The following is a 17,837-nucleotide window of genomic DNA, read 5'->3' as shown; positions in this document are numbered from 1 at the left end:
GACCATCAGCGTACAAGTAGTCCGCATCCGCGCTGTCCGTGTACACGTCCGGATTGCTCACGCGGAAAGTATAACACAGGCTTTAGCGTGTTTACATACATCATGTCGAGAAGACGATGTGTTTTCAGCCTCACTGGGCATTCTAACACAGTTCCCACATGAACACCTCAAATAAGTAAACAGTAATAATAATGAAAGCAATTAAACTGTTCTCACATCACTTAAAGTACCACATACAAAGTTTAAACTTACCACTGAGAAACATCCTGATCAAGTCGTGCTTGCGATGGAGTCAGGCACGAATTGATAAGGTTATATCGATGCCATTTTTGTAAACTTACAGCATCTTTGTTTACAAGTAACCCTCCAAAGCAAAAAATTAATTATGGTGTTTCATTTCTGACCCGCATTGTATACAGAAAGTCCAATCACAACAAACTTGGCCAGCTGACGAATTATAGCAGAGTAGGCTTATGAAAGTGAGGAGTTTACAGACCTTAAAGTGGTCATCGGATGCTACATGCACTTTTACAAGCTGTTAGAACTGAAATGTGTGTTGGCAGTGTGTGTACACAACCACCCTATAATGATAAAAATCCACCCGGTGTTTTTTTTATTTTTATCTTGTTAAATGATTTCCTCTTTCTCAAATCGAGCTGATCTCAGATGCCTGTCTTTGTGACGTCACACAGACAGGCCCCTCCCACAATAGTTTGATTGACAGAAGCGTTTCAGCTCAGACTGGACTGGCGTCTTACCTTAGACCCCCCGGAGTGAGCTGTCATCAGTCCGCCATTGTTTCACCACGGGAGCAGATATAGACAAGAATGTTTCCTAAGCGATTGAGGTGTTTTGTTGTTGGATGTTATAATGAACATAGCAGTGGTCATTTACTCTCGACATCTGAGCCGCTGAAGACACAGTGGATTACTTTTGTTTCTGAAGAGAATGCACCCCCGATCTACCTAAACGCGTCTATGTTCATGCAAATCATTCGTGATCCAGCTTCACCTCCAGAAGAAGTGAGTGTAAGGTTTTTTGGTGAATCTTTGCAAATCGCCTTTCCTAATAATGTGCTAGTTAACGAGTTTTACGATGAATGTGGCTAAAGTAAACAGCTCGGAAAAGAGAGGCGCAGGGTCAGCAGAGCTCATTTGAATTTAAAGCGGAATGCAATAAAACAGCGTGCTGTAGACAGAGCTGTTTTTGACAGGGTAAAAACTGTTGTTTTACACTACCATTGAGAAATTTTAACCAAACTATGTTACAGACTTTTCATTAAGATCTTAATAAATCAAATCACCTTGTGGAAAATGGGCATCCGATGACCCCTTTAAGCTCAGAACTGATTTGAACGAATCGTTTGGAAATCATTGAAAAATAATTCTAATATTAAATACATTCTGAGAAAATTACAATGTTTTCTGACCTTAGATGCATTTAAACCTGTTGTAGGGGACTCCAACACAATATCAGCACACTTTAATATATCATATGACCTGCTCTTTAAATATTTTTCGGGTTTTAATGTGTTTTTTGTGAAATGTGTTCAGAATAAAGGAATGATCCCAAACTCACAATGTTCCCTTTATCTCCTTGTGATGTGATTATATCTGGCACGCAGCTTATTTCTTTGGATTCTCTCTCTCTCTCTCTGTCACACACACACATTCTCTCTCACTCATTCTCTCTCTTATTACTCTTGCTGTCACATTTTCACATCCTTCCTCTCTTCCCCAGTATCACTATGGAAACAATGTTTACTTGAAGAGAAGTCTGGGATCCCCTGAGGCAAAAAAGGTTCATGGCAAGCACAAACCCCACAATCAATCATGCACACATACACTCAGTGGTTATTATGAACACACGCATACACGTCTTCACACACCCTGAGATGAGATGCTCCTAGATTGAGCACATAGTGCTTCCGTTGAAGTAAACATGATGAGGTGATGTAATTCATTGAGTCCAGCTCTTGATGTTGTCGTTAAGTCTAGTTGTCATATGGGCTTTTCATGTCTGAAATTCAGCAAATGTCATTTTAAACTTAATTTTAAAGTTATCTTGGTCCATGTTTCACACTTAAGTATCCTCAGGTTCGTCGTCAGGTTTTGACATAACACGAAGTTCATTTGTCATTTGTTCATTTTAAAGCGACTTTACCTGTAAATAGCTACAAAAATGAGCTGTTCAAACAGGCAAGGACGTTCCGTCTTTTTTTCCGGTAAAGCGCCATTCACACATCAGTTTCAAAATACCGCTAAATTATGTGGCACCATTAACTGGAAATAATCTCTAAACAGCTGCGCCATCCGGGGTTGTGTTTGTAAACATGGAGGATATGTGGTCAGTGTTTTTCTTGATGTTTTCATTTTTGAGTCAAATTTGTCCCAGAGAGATCGCTTTAGACGACTTTAGACATTTCTTTTGCTGTGTCACAAATGACGCATTATACACTCATACACTATGTAATTATGCTCTACAGTATGTACTCAACCATGTATAGTATGAATTCTATAAGGTTATTTTTTCATTCATAATCTGAGTCTTATAGCCCATCCCCCTTCGGTACATAATTAAAGCTGCAACAGTTGAGTGCTGGAGTGCATGAAGTCCCCAACATTCCAATTTTCTATTTGGAATTTTCAGTGTGAACGCACTACTCGCACTATTTATACTACAAAACGTAGTGCATAAGTATGCGATTTGGGATTGGCCCAGAGTAGACCTCTTACGTCAGTGCGTTTTGAACTCGTACGTGCTCATACTGGTAATTTTGTGCTGCATTTACACCAAGTGACAACAATCCGGTCTCTCTCTTGAAACCAAAACGGAAGTTACTTAAACTGCAATTCATCGACTGGCCCCTAGAAACTGGCTCCAAAAGGGAGTCAATCTCATAGACCCCCCCCCCCATGTTAAAATGCCCAACTTTACAGCAGAAAAAAAAAATTTGTTTATAACTCATCCATTTAAATTATTTAAGCCTTGAATCTTAAGCCTGTATACTTAAGGGCGTGGCCACTTGAGTGACAGGTGGAGTGCCGCAGTTGTCACCACTGTCAAGCTACGCGGGCATGGTTTCAGCAAGCAGCTCCACCCACATCCCACCTCTTTGATTTTTTTCAATTATCCAGGAGTGACGCACTACCAAGTTGGCACCGTCTGGCTTCACCTACTTTGGGCTTCAGAAATGCTGTTCAGAAACCTGCGGCTGACGTCACGGACACTACGTCCATGTTATTTACAGTCTATGGTTCACACAGAGCGCATTACCGGTACTGATAATGTTAAAAATTGCTGGAAATTGTTGCAACAAATTTACCAATATTTTTGAAAATGTCCTGTTCACATCTGCGGTCTGTCAGTTGATTCAAAGATTCTGTCATAATATTCAGAAGGAGTCGTCACCACCAACAATAATCTAACCTATAGAAAGATTCTGAGTGATTCTTTTTGCTGGGAAAAAAAATGATTTGATTCACTGGGATGAATCAAAAATCATCATTCACAGCTGGCTCTTTTGGGGAGTGTAGTGGCTTGGTATTCAATGTAACCGAAGACACATGCTCAAACATTTTACACTCATTCTAAGGCCATGTCCACACGTACACGGGTAGTTTTATAAACAGAGTTTTTTCTTCTTCCGTTGCTATGAAGCACTGTCAAGAGCATGCCAAACCAACAGGTACCAATATAATCCCAACTGTAAAGCCATGTTGTCCCATCAGAAGCCTGAAAAAGTTTCCAGTTGGTAGAGATAATGGTGCATGTGCAGACGTCACAAGCCAAAAACTCCAGTTTCGCTGTTTACACAAAAAGATTTTTGAAAATCTTCACCTTGGCAGTTTTCAAAATTGTTCAGTTTCAGTGCTGCGTTTGCATGTGGACAAATGGCCAAATTGCATAGAAAATGCTGCAGTTTCGAAAATAACCATGTTCGTGTGGACAGGGCCTAAATCAGGGATAAGTAACTTCGTAGACCCTGTTTTAAATGATTCCTCTAATTCTGAATGGACTCCAAGCTTTGGAGTTGACTGTCAGTGCCTACCAAGGGTCAATCATTCTTGGGACTGATTAGCATTAAGAGAGGCCCTCTTTCAGAATTAAAAGTGGATTCAAGCTTAACAAAGACAAAGATTGCAGAAGAAAGTTTTCATACTGTGCTTGCTTTTTTTCTCATTACCAAATGTTTTGTCTTTCTCAGTCTCTCCTGAACCCTTCTTGGGTAACATATTGTTGTAGTTCAATCATTCTCTCGCACACTTCCCCCCACCAGTCTCCTTTTTTCATATCTGTGTAATGACAGGTCTGGCTACGCTTTTGAATTATTTGAGAAAAGTGTTCCCAGTCTGACTAATGATACAGGATTCGGGAGCTATCAGACAGGGAGAGGTATTTTTCATTGGGAAGAACATTATTTGTAGCATATATGCACAGTTAAACAAACAAGATGTAAACAACAACAACAAAACAAAGCTTCACACACTGTGAATGCACTTAAATGTCACATGAGTCTAATTTCAACCACGACAGCCGGCCTCAGCGTTCAACTCACATTCCCTGGGGCACCATGGCAGTTTGAGAGAGAGGAAATGTGTGTGGGTGTGTTGTGATGCACAGTATGACAAGCATTATGTCATTGTCAACACTAATAGAGGAGCAGAGGAGCATGATGCCTCTACTCTCTCTCTCTCTTTCTGTTATTCCAGGTGTAGAATCTGTATAATGCTACTGGCTCAAACTGTCATCCATCAACACATATCTTTGGCAGCTCGGAGTTGCCATGGCAACTTGCCCCTTGCCAGGAAGAGGTTTTAAATCAAAAGGCGTTCAGTGCCAGCTTTCCCCCTGCCCCTTTTCACCTTGGTCGACTTTTTTCTTTTTTCTTTTCTTTTCTTTTCTTTCCTTGTCTTGTCTTGTTTTGTCTGGTTGTTTCAACCCTCATCTGCTCTTTCTCCTTCTCCTGTCTTTTTTCATTCTTACATCATCCCATGTTATCCATCCTTACTGATTACCGGACCTTATAAATATTTCTCTCTTTTGATAAATAATTCCATTAAAAAAAATCACTCCTGTTTTTTGCTTTAAATCATCTCATCAGAAACACTGAAGGAAAAGAACTATAAAAGGTATCTGTATTGGCAAGATTTCAGTGAAAATAATCTTTAAAAGCACTTCTCACACTGCAGTGATCTTTTCATTTCTGGCTGACTGGTTTTACTGATATAATCCATTATCATAAGGTTTTTGCTAATATACTAAACATTGGCCACGGCCATAGATGAGTTGCAACACAATAGATTCTGTGTCTAAAAACAGTTCTGCTGAGTAATACAGAACTGAGTCATCAAAATATTCTGTGCTATTCCACCAGTTCTCTTAAAGCACATTAAATTAATCTCAAAGTCTTTCATAATGCTGAAGACCTCTGCACTGGGATGTGTGTTATGTACTGTATATTATACATGTTGTGTATGGGAGGCAATAACCTTGTGTAAGTGTGACTAGATTGTGTGTGTGTATTGTAAAAGTATTAGTCATATTAGTAAGCAATAGATGAAACCAGTTGTTATTTGTCTATTTATTCTGCTATGCTTGATTATATTAGTAGTTGCATATTATTCTTTGCATTACTGTGATTCAGCATACCTTTAAATATATTTTTTATAATTAAGTTTGTTGCATGTCTATCATGCGATCCAGTAGAGTTTTTGTTGATGTTTTGCATTTTAACCCAGATCACCTGTATTTCTGGTTGTTAACTGGGCCAATATGTTTTGTTTCGCTAAACAGGCTTCTTGTGAAGTAACTCTGAATCCTGTATGTATGTTATCTCTTTGAGATTTACTGTTACAAAATGAAAAATAATTTGATATGAGAAAGTTCATTATTAAAATCATTAAAATTTAGGACAAAAAAAAGTTTGTCCAAACTTATTTATTCTTTCTAAGGTTACCATATATTTTCCATACAATCAATGCTCATTTGTTTATTTCTTCCCAAAAGGAGATATTTCACTCTACCCTCTCTTGATCTGGACTGCCTTCTCTCTGTGAAATGGAAAATCCGTCAGGAAGGATTGCTGAACTCGCACCTGAAAACCAATCTTGACTTTTCAATCCGAGCCCTGGAGGCCTTTCCTGCATCCAAGCGGTGTGACATCTCTCTAACACTGGAAGGAGAGCGCCACCTGGTGCGTATCACCACCAGAACACCTGCCCTGTCCTACATGGTACATCTGGGCTCAAAGGGGCCACAGCTCCTCCAAAGGACCCATCTGGAATCTCGACTCACAACCTCCAGCCTGGCAGATAGCCACTTTGCTGGACATCACTGTCATGATGAGTTGGAAAGCTGCTTTGAGCAGGCTAAAAAAGTCCTGAGCAGCGAAGGCTGAAAATAATCCATCAGTTCTGGATCACATGGAGCTCAAGATCACCTGTGGAGACCTGCACCTCATGTACAGCACTCATCAGCCCCTGCACACCCTCCACGCCAGAGAATTTTCTTGGGCAAAACGCTGCCCCTAGAGAAGATCCTGAAGACAAAGACACACCTGGAGAAGAGTGAAGAAATGAGGAAAGATCTGCTCACGTGTTTTCAGCACTTGCTGCAGCACTCTGACCAGTATCAGGAGGAGAACGCACGTATCATTCTTCAGGGTGATAGGGAGATGCTGGAGTTTGTCATTGGCAGAGCAGACAACCATACAACTCAGTACTTCATCTTCACCGATGCCCGGAATAAAGCTCAAAGCCAGCTGGTGCAGGAAATAAAGTTGTGGGAGTATGATTAGGAATAATGGGACAGCTGCTTCCATCTCTGTTGTAGAGGGGATCACCAGACATATTAAGTTATTAATCAGGTTACTGAAGGATATAGAATTAAAATTACATAAGTAATACATTAATAATTGTATGTATTTAGGAGTGTGATTTTCTTCAATGGAGCGATCCTAATCTCTCTGTCCAGTTGTAAATTGGTTCTATTAGCTTGCCACTGTATAAAATCAGAAATAAAGTTATATTTTTAGATTATTATTATTTTCTGGCATGCCCAAAAGTGAATGTTCATTTGTATTGTTTGATACAGTATTTTAAACATTACATAGAATACATTACAGCTCTATGTGTATATGCTTATTTGAAATAAAACAATGGTCTTTCTTGTTCTGGGTCCCGTTCTTCATACGTCACTATCTCCGTTAGCTGGATTGATTGTTGACGATTTGGCATGATCTAGGATACTTTGGTTCTTTGAAGCTCATCCCGGAGTTGCTGTCATAGCAACAGGTCCGTAAGCTTAAACCTGATCGGGAGGAGGCTTATTAGGGGATGGACGATACCACTTATTTTGCTTTCGATATGATATCATTACTTTTCAAGGCCAGTATCGTTGATATCGATACCGATATGATACTTTGAACGGAACTTTTAAATTATGAAATTTATTAAATTATTAAAGTAGTAAAATGGGAAATGATACCTAATTAACTTTATATTTGAAACACATTTTAACATTCAATACGCCTTAATTATTACTTATTAGGTTATAGTTTTTATTTACACATGGTTCAAATATGTGTACTGTAGTGGTAACCATCTTCATAAGGGACTGCCAGTGACAGGCTGTTGCATGCATTTAAAAAAAAAAAAAATAAAAATAAAACACACCTTTTTATTCTGACAGCGTATGATCTATGTTAACATTACAGAATAGAACATGATCAATATAAAATTTTAACGTTCAATTTAAATAAATGTAATTGCACCAAATGATGTAGGCTACAATTTAAAAAAAAAAAAAAAAAGAAAAAAAAAATATTATAAAAATAACTCAAACATATGTTTTTTTCTGTCCTCTGATAGGCATTGTTCTGGGACCGCCGTTTCCAAAAGCATCAGCTTTCGTATGATACTTTTGGGCAGGGGCGTCGGACTGGGGGGGTAAAGGGTACCGAGTACCCAGGGCCCGAGGCAGGGGGGGGGCCTTTGAATTAATTTTAAATTGTATGATTTTAAGTTGAATTAGGTTTGTTTTGTGTTTTTTTTCTTGCTGAAGAACTCCTGTGCAAAACTAAACTTGTAGTTAGGCACTGGTTTGGTATAAAAAAAGCAATTTTCATGCTGTGCAGGGCCCCACCACCCCTCTCGAATCAATGTAAATGGTACGACCCGCAGGTCAGGTGTTTCTGCTGCGGACCTGCGGTGAAATTGAATCAGTTAATGAGACAGGAGCTGGAGTTAGCCGTGATATGAACTAGGAAGACAGGGGAAGAGTCATGTCTTTCCTTAAGAAAGGAAAATCGGGGCTCAAAAACGAAAAGAAAAGACGATTAAAGAGAGAAAGGCAAATGAGGGCAAGCAGTTGCTCACTCAGATTTTTGAAAAGAAAGGTGAGCTCCAAATGCATCATCGAGCATTGACATTGTTTTAACATAAATATCTACTCCAGGTAGAATAGCATACATTTATGTTCGTACTCTATTTGAATAATATACCAATAATTTATAGTATCACATCCTTCATAGCGAGCAAACAATATTTCTGGGTATAAATAACAGGGAGTGAGAAGCAGACGGAGGCGGAGCTGGGAGCTTAACACACTGCCACTCCAGGCAGCTGCGTATGAAGTGCCCATGAACCATGGTCTCCTCTTCTGCTGCAGTTCTCCCCAGAGTCAGAAGTTTACATGAAAACACTTTATATTTCCCTCCATTGTCAAAATCTAACACCCGCGAAAACACAGATCGTTAGCGCCTATTTTACCGCTTTGTTATGCAAATTAGTTCGCGCACGCTCTTACATTATGTACAGGATTGTTTTCAGTTTAATGCACATCTTAATGATTGAAAATGATTTACAGTATTTTAAAAACGTAATTCAAAGACTGAATGTCTAGTTTGGCGGTTAGTGTACCCTGTGATTCTATAGTCTGCATTTATTTTAAACAGACAAATAATCAGCAATTAACTTGTACTTAGCCTAAACTTTAAAAAAGGTATTGTGACAATAAAGGATATTTTAGCAACCATTTGAAGGCATATATTTCAGTTTCAGACCCTGCAGCAGCAGGCCCCTCATCATGGCCTGGTGAAAGCAGTGACAGTGAGACAAGGTGAGCTTAAATGTTAAGAGGAAATAAGGCAAAATAGGTACATTGTTATTGTACACATTTAAACTTTAAAGGGATAGTTCACCCAAAAATGAAAATTCTGTCATCATTTACTCTCCCTCAAGTTGTTCCAAACCTGTATGATTTTCCTGTATGATTTTCCTTTCTTCTGCTAAACACAAAAGAAGATATTTTAAAGAAGGTTGCATCTGTCGTTGGTAATTAAACAGTTGCATCAGTCGTTTGGTTACTGACTTTCTTCAAAATATCTTCTTTTGTGTTCAGCAGAAGAAAGAAAGTCATACAGGTTTGGAACAACTTGAGGGAGAGTAAATGATTACAGAATTTTCATTTTTGGGTGAACTATCCCTTTAAACTGTAATTACTAATTACAGTTTAAAGTTTAAATGTGTACAATAACAATGTACCCATTTTGCTTATTTCCTCTTGTAGCAGAGGCAGAAATAGAAGATGAGGTTGATATTCATATAAGTGATGAGAGGGAAAGTGAAGAATGTGATGAAGGTAGTCAGGAGCAGGAGGACAGAGTTCTTATGAGGAAAGAGAAGAAAATGAGAGACTTAGGCCATTGGTATCACTATGGTATTTGGTACGGGGGCCCAGCAGGATGGTTTGTACCCAGGGCCCAAAATTTGGTGCTACGCCCCTGCTTTTGGGAAACGCAGCCCTGCTTGAATGCACTGTCAGAAGTGAGTAAACACTCTCTGTGATCGATTGGTTCTTCCTTGAATGAGCAGGGAAATAGTTTTATCTTACAGTTATTCACTAACATAGGTTATTCGTCCATTCCAATGCATATTGTACACTTTTTTCTGTTAAAAAAAAAATTATTTTTTTTTATGTATCGATACTTTCAATACTCACGTCAGTATCGATATACCCATCCCTAAGGCTTATTTCATGTAAACCGGATTAGATCGCGGCTTTAAACGGAGGTGATACGAGAAGTCTGTTGAATTCGCAGCCACGTCTTGCCCGTTTTTACGAGAGCAACCTGTTGCGGAAAGTGCGAGAATAATCCGCAGAGCTTTTAGAATTAATCGTGTTTTGCGACACAGACAGGATCCATTAGCACAGCGCGATAACGTACTTTTTGAAAGATAGTTTTTCACGTGAGGGTGTCATTTACATAATTTGTTGGAACCTCGTGTACACATTTTTAAAAAAAAGAAAGAAAGACTGTGCCATGTCACAAATGTGGAAGTGGTCAGGATCTGTGCATGACTCAAGAATTTTCAGAGTCACGTTTATGCACATTATTTGAACGTGTTAAGGAAAAATATTAAGGGTCAAGCTCAGTGTATTACACAAACTTATTCTGGGCCTAACAGAACTGCATTTTACCATTGTACATGTGATTACGATGGGATCCTGGTCAGAGACAGGGGCCTGTAGGCAGGATCTTGTGACGCCCATTCCCTGACCCCAACCCTGGACCACAGACCCATTACAAATGTAGCTCTAGCCAGGACAAGGGCACACATTGAAATGATCTTTGGGCAACTAAAGGGAAGATTTCATTGTCTGAACAGTCTTGAGGGTTGCACCTGACAGGGCATGCATCATTGTCGCATGTGCTGTATTACACAACATTGCCAACATTAGAAAGGAGAGGACCCCGTGGTGGAAGTGCAGCTTGATGACCTCCAGGCAGTGCACTTGGACAGGATTGTGGAACACCATTTTTGAGAAAAAAAAAAAAAAAAAAAAAGTTTCCATTACTTTTAATAGTGCCTTTTTTGCTTTTTATGTGCAAGGTCACCAGTAGTGCTCTGTGTCAAATGGTGTTTTACTTACTCTGAAGTTCCTTGTGCAGCCACCATTTCTAGTGCAACTTTCTTCTTCATTAGCTGTTGGAGTTCTATTTGTCCCCTCAGTTTGTTTTTTACTTCCAAATATTCAACCTGCTGCAGGCTACATTTATAGAGGGAACAGATGTCACCCTGTGCACTTTACAGAGAAAATAAATTGAAAACATACCACAAAAAAAAAAAAAAAAAAAACCCATTAGAAAAGAGACTGATAAGCAACACTCTCCACCTCTGTATCATTCTCTGTGCAGACTCCATATATCTCATCCAAAGGACCCATCCAGAATCTTGCCTCACAACTTCCAGGCCAGCAGAGAGCCACTCTGCTGGTTATCACAGTTATGATGAGTTGTAAAGCTTCTTTAGGCAGACCAGAAAAGCCCTTAGCATCGAGGCTGACAAAAGCCCATCAGTTCTGGATCACATGGAGCTCAAGATCACCTGTGGAGAGCTGCACCCCACCCATCAGTCCCTGCACACCCTCCACATCCCGCCACCTCTCTAATTTGTAGTCTGGACTGGACAGACAGAACATTCTACCAATCAGACTGTGCCACCAAAATGTTTGCATTGTTTAAGGGAAAGTTTAGGGTAAGGGTAGGTATCGACATTAAAAAAAGCCTCAAACTACATAAGATGCTGGTAGCACAGTCTGATAGGATTTTTCGCTTGATTTGTGCTACCTACCTTTTTAATAGGAGGTAGTACAATCTAAGCGGGTAGCACAAATCTTCAGAACATGTACGAGTCAGTGCTAATGGCGAAAATCATAGTATGCAGATTTTGTCAGTAGTCATTGGCAGATTTCACAGAAATTCACGTGGTAAATGATGGGCACAAACTCCGAATTTTAAGCCTTAAATTGTAAGATTCCATTCAGATGGAGGATATCGAATATATTTGATATTTTGAGCCAAATTAAAAGGCACAATATGTAAGATTTTTTATTAAAATATCCAAAAGCAGTGTTATATATTTTGCTGCCTTGTGTACTTACATTATCCCAAATGTTTCGAAGAATGTTTAAATCAAGAGAAATAAGCAATTTTAACTAGTGGCACGGACCGTGTCCATAGTGTCAGTGTGTCGCCTACCAATGATGTCATAACCCCTCGATTTCCGGTTTTGTTTTGTAGAACACATGAAAACACCAAAGACGCTTTAATATATTATGTGTTTTATTAGACAGGTGATGACCGCACAGAGTAGCATTATAACAGAACTTTCAAATGTATCTAGTATGATAAAACAGCGCTGCTTTACACATATTCACGACCGGAAGGAGTGGAAGCGGTCGACTGTGGCATAATAAAAGCTCTGCTGCTTTCAGCCTCACCCTGCTTCATTCTGTTATGTTAATAAATCATTACCTCAACCATGAACATGATTTCTGCCCGAGTCCCGTCAGATTGCAACGGCTGTGGGGATGAAGATGACAACTTCCAGGATTCCACACTCAGTCACGGTATCATCAAACTATGCTTTTTTGTTTGGTTGGTTTGAATACGCGCCCTCTAGTGGCGAAAACATACATATTGTGCCTTTAAGATCGTTTTTGGCCCTGTCCCAAATGGAACACTTGCGGTCTTACTTACAATGGCCGCGGCGTCCGCGTGTCCGTTAAGTCCACGAAACCATAGGGCAGGGGTCTCCAACCCTGCTCCTGGAGAGCTACCGTCCTACATATTTCAGCTCCAACCCCAATCAAATACACCTGAACCAGCTAATCAAAGTGTTCAGGGCTACTTGATAATTACAGACAGGTGTGTTGGAGCAGGGTTGGAACTGAAGTCTGCAGGATGGTGCTCGCGAGCGCCCCCTTGCGGCTGTTATGCGCCCTCAATCTGCACTTCTGCCAAAACCCGCACCAGGGCGAGCTCCACAGCAGACTTCTACCCGACAGCCAAAGCGGCATTATGTCACGAAAAAGCGGACTCAGAGGAAGACCGCAAGGCTTTAGGGTGCCATTTGGGACGGTGTCTTATTTGTCATGCGTCTCTGGCCCTGTCCCAAATGGCGCACTTAATGTGGACTTTCGGTCTCGTGGACTTAAATTGCGCGTGCTCGCCGAGTCTACGAGTCCGTAGGCCGTCCCATTCAGCATTTTAACGCTCTGAAGTGTGCTCAGCAGCGCCCCTTTGTACCCTTGAAGCGGTCTTCCGCGAATCTACCCAATCTAAAGAAAATCTAAATGCAACTTATGCAAACACAAGACCTGAGTTCAATATAATTGTTTCCAGGTTTTTTCTCACACTCATAATTACAGCAATCTACCCAGGAATCCTTGCGAAATCCTTGTGAAACTGTGGTCTCTTTTTTTCTGTTTCTACTCTCCCAACTTATGTAAGGACTTGTTTATTTCCTGGAAAATGAAAGTATCGCATCCAGCAAGAGCTTTGTGAAACTGAAACTCACGGTGAAACTGAAACTCACGGTGAAATTGTCGGTGGTCCTGCAAGAGCCTGAGAAGTAGCCAAGAACGAACCTCTGATACATTTGCTGAAATCACTTTAAAACACATTTTTATTTCCTCCAAACAGAGTTCTAGCTTTCATTTGACCACTGGACAAAGATCAAGGTAAGTCAGTTCTGCTGTCTTTTTTCAGAATAGGCTACACAAACTACAAAACGTTTAGTAGCCTAGTATATTTTAAAGTAATTTTAGACATCTGTTAGATATTCTGTAAATTTCATATAATGCATCTCAGTCAAACTAGAACTAACTACAGACAACAACTGATTATTTAAAGCAAAATTAACTTAAAGCTATGAAGGATGATACCTAGGCTTACTAACAAACTGAAAAGGATATATTTTTGAAAAGTTCCCTACAAATGGACCTCTGTAATTTTTGTTTGCACACCCTTCAAATTATATCTAATCCGTTATATAATCTGAAAAGGTTGTAACTGAAAGACAGAAACATTCTGCTATATACAGTGTAATGAATGTGATTGTTTAATTTGATCACTTCAGGGTTATAAAAGTATATTTGAGATAATGACTGTACATTATTTTTCATAAATGAATGTATCTGATGACAGTTGGATCATTCTGAAAAATTTTTGGTCTGCCGGAGAAACCCATCCTCCTTCTCAATGGAAACGTCATTGTAAGTACATTGCTATTGATATGGAGGAAGAAATTAAACTTTAATTAAATGTATAAATTTTCTTTCTTTCTTTCTTTTTCTTTCTTTCTTTCTTTCTTTCTTTCTTTCTTTCTTTCTTTCTTTCTTTCTTTCTTTCTTTCTTTCCTTCCTTCCAAGCTGTTACCCCAGTTTTCTACCTGACACAGAAAGCATAATGTCTGTGATGCATGAACTGAAGGAAAAGAACTTAACAGACAACACCCTTCTCTCCAACTTGGAATTTGCTGAGAGATTCATTAGAGACCATCCTCTAAAACCGTACTCCAAATTGCTAGTCAAAGGAAATTACTTTTGTGTACAAATTGGTCAGAATCCCTCGCAAGTTTTTACTGTAACATCAGAAAACAACCAAACCTATGTCAATGTCTTTATAGGCAACCAGTGTGGTGAAAAAATCAAAACGTCTTTAATTGAGGCCAGGCACTTTTTCAACCACTCCTGCCAGGATGAGATTAAATCCTGTTTTACACAGGCACAAGAAGCTGTTACTAAAGAGGTTCTGATAAGATTGCACATCAAATGCAACAGGTTCTCAGTCACATATGCCACTCAATTTAGTGGTCCATGTGCAACTGTGGAAACGAAATGTCAGTTAAAGCTAGAGAACCTCACTGCTGAGGGTTTACTGAACAAAAAAGTCTGGCTGCAGAAAGAGAAGCCCACATGTCATGGTTTGATAGCATGTCTAGACCATCTCATAAAGCAATACCTGACCACAAGCAGTACTATATGCCACTCCTATAGATTTCTCATACATGCAGACAAAGAAATGATCAGAATCACTTCATGTGTAGAAAAAGAAAGAGAATGTGTATTAATACATGATCATGAAGGGGTCTCAATGTTTCCTCCAACATTGCAGTAAAAGTTATGACCGCACTCCAGAAAACTGCAACATAGTCTGTTGAAATATCTTCATATGCATTTTTAAAGACTAAAGATTAAATGAAATCATTATATTCACGTATTCACATAAATTCATTACGTAAAAAATTACTTTACTTTAAAATATTACTTGAGAAATAAATCATACAATGGCATTACTTGGAGTACAATACAGTATATGTAATGTTTTTTTGTTGTTATTGTTGTTTTTGTGGCAAGCAGATGTTTTTTATAGATTTACATTTGCATGATTAACTTCATCTGTGTTCACTGACAAAAATGGTAGATTCTGTGTTGACATTCTTTAACATCCTAAAAATAGACAATATGTAAATAACTTCATTCTTTGTTATTTGTAGTTCTTTATTCTGCATGTATTTTGCCTTGGATTTTATGAATTAAAGTGATAACAGTCAGCTCATCGGATACTACTGTATATATCAATGTACAACAAACAGAGAATTTCAAGCATAATAAAACTGCCTAAAACATTTAATGTATGTTTGGTGAATAATTGTGTGGTTGAATAATTGTTCTTTCTTCTTCTTCAGCTCACAATTCTAAGTAAAAAATACCAGTTGAGTTGTTACTTATTTGACAGACATCCATCGGCTGCTCTTTCCATCTGTTGTTCATCGATTCAAGGCCAGTTATTGTTAAAAGAAAGTGGAACATTATATTCAGTTACTAATAAAGTAACAAAGAGCCTTCATGAGTGTAACTCGGCTGCATCTGATAAATCACACCGCACTGGTCTGAGGCGGGGGCAATCTAAAGAAAATCTAAATGCAACAGATGCAAACACAAGACCTGAGTTCAATATAATTGTTTCCAGGTTTTTTCTCACACTCATAATTACAGCAATATATTGTACAGTTACATGAGGCCTTGTGCTGAAAGTCAAGGTTTAGTCTAGTTATTGCAGGGTTTATTTTACAAGGTTTAAATAAAAAATAAAAAATAAATCTCACTTTGGTAGCTCTGACAGTATGTTGACGCCCCCTGCTGTCCTGGAGGGATACTGCAATAAAACATTTCCTATCAACTAAAATACCCCATAATCTCATGTTTCAGAAGAACCAGAGGTCAGAGATTTCAATATGTTGCATAACGCATAATTTTGATTGTCAATAGTTGTCTCATTTGTGACAATTCTATTTATCCTAAGGTGTTAAAGAGAGCCATTTGAGTCAAACAACTTTATACTGAAAAAAGTTTTGGGGCGAATTCAGTTATGTTTCCTGAGCTATGAAAGAGTAACCTCTGAGCAATAAAATTGTGAATAGATTAGATACAAAGGGATGAATGATGTAGATATGGAAAGAGAAAGAGACCTGGTTTATTACACGTTTGAAGTGTTTGTGTGTGGCCAGGCGGATATATGAGGTTTTTCTGTTGGTGTGTGTCCATAGAAAACAGTAAAGCTTTCACATGTAGAGGGGTTTTATAACAGGTCCTTTGAGGACAAATAGTTGTGTGTGTGTGTGTATACTTGAGTGTGAATGATTGTGCGTGAATGCGCCGCCATGGAAGAAGAGTGATGTGTGGGTAAGTGTGTTTAACAGACGTAAGTGAAAACAGGCCTCCTGGCTGTCCGCTGGAAAAGCTTTTCTTCAGTCTACACATGCTTTTGCTTAGCATTTGAATGGTATACCATGTGAAGACATCAACTGCAGGAAACCCATTTGTGAGATTTTGTGTGTTTGCTGTTCCTTTTTCCAGCCTTTCAGCAGGTATTGTAATGTACTGATGTGGGATCAGTTTCTCTTAACCAAACTGCATTCTGAATCACTCAGACTAAAACTCTAAAACTGTCCACAGTTCATCAAGCTATTTAAAGCTACACTGAGAATCACTGGTTGTAAAAGAAACAGAAACATTTATTTATTTGCCCATCAGCTATGATAATGAGTGCCTCGAACCACATTCACCCGCACAGAGGAGCAGAACCGAAGGTAACACAAATTCAAATGTGTGATATTTTTATTTCATACAATAGTTTAATAAATAAAGAGCAATAATATCAAGTAACTTATGTTATATTGCCACTTTGTCTCAGCCACAGCAGAATCAGAATCAGCCGCTTCTCCAAGCAGGAGCTTACTGGTAGCTCGTTCATTAAGTGAATGATTCAGTGATTTACAGACAAAGCCAGTCACTTGTTGCATTTGTGAGTGAATTGTGCTTTAGAAGAATGATTCAGTGACTCACTCATTCAAGAAGTTCATCTTCCTATTGTGAACTTGCTGAACATGTTTATGAGAACAAACTGTTCAAAAGAAAACCAGTTTTCTTTTTCCTGCCTCCAGAAAACTGGTCGGTTTTTGATTAAAGTGCAGCAGTCCACAGAGACTGCGAACAGCCCTCTCTATAGCAACAAAAGTCAAGAATCATGGGATTTTCCCTCTAATTCAATGAGGGCCATTTACTCAACCTGGATGACAGACACAGATACAAAATGCAGTGTATAATGTTACCAAGGAATAAAGCCATTCGCCATGAGTAAGTATTTTCCCACAGAAATGTGGAAGGGACCTTCTGAGGTTTTGAGTGTATGTGTGTCTCGTATGTGTGCCCATGCAGCGTCCTGAGCGATGAAGTAAGTCCTTTGGCAAGGCCACCAGTAATTAAATACAGTTCTTGTTCTGTGTTGTGTTTGATGAGCACATACACATGAATACTGTTACAGATGCTCTTGACTCATTTGAGAATGTACTGTTTATATACAGAAGGGTAAGGTTACTGGTGTGGAGAATGGAAAAAGGCCTAACACAATAATAGGCAAAATTACATTTGTTTAAACTATGATTTGTTTCTAGACTAAGGTATTTAAGAGTTTACATATAGGAACT

The 17,837-nt window shown here is 39.0% G+C and overlaps 2 long non-coding RNA genes across 3 annotated transcripts; one reads left to right on the top strand and one right to left on the bottom strand.

The window, feature by feature from the left end:
- Window positions 1–5,937: 5,937 nt before the first annotated feature.
- On the bottom strand, window positions 5,938–12,677 carry LOC122147258. Of its 2 annotated transcripts, XR_006161531.1 has the most exons (5): window positions 12,545–12,677; window positions 11,179–11,400; window positions 10,936–11,052; window positions 6,651–6,763; window positions 5,938–6,559 (listed from the first exon to the last, which is right to left on the bottom strand). It is a non-coding gene; the product is annotated as an uncharacterized LOC122147258 (long non-coding RNA). The 2 variants fall into 2 exon arrangements; XR_006161530.1 differs by having other exon boundaries at window positions 5,938–6,763.
- A 324-nt stretch (window positions 12,678–13,001) lies between these two features.
- Window positions 13,002–15,481, top strand: LOC122147257. Its single transcript, XR_006161529.1, has 3 exons — window positions 13,002–13,527; window positions 13,994–14,061; window positions 14,218–15,481. It is a non-coding gene; the product is annotated as an uncharacterized LOC122147257 (long non-coding RNA).
- The last annotated feature ends 2,356 nt before the right edge of the window (window positions 15,482–17,837 follow it).

The sequence above is a fragment of the Cyprinus carpio genome, chromosome A13 (genome assembly GCF_018340385.1).
Source record: "Cyprinus carpio isolate SPL01 chromosome A13, ASM1834038v1, whole genome shotgun sequence".
In the NCBI taxonomy this organism is placed as follows: domain Eukaryota; kingdom Metazoa; phylum Chordata; class Actinopteri; order Cypriniformes; family Cyprinidae; genus Cyprinus; species Cyprinus carpio.
This window is presented reverse-complemented; position numbering and strand designations above follow the sequence as displayed.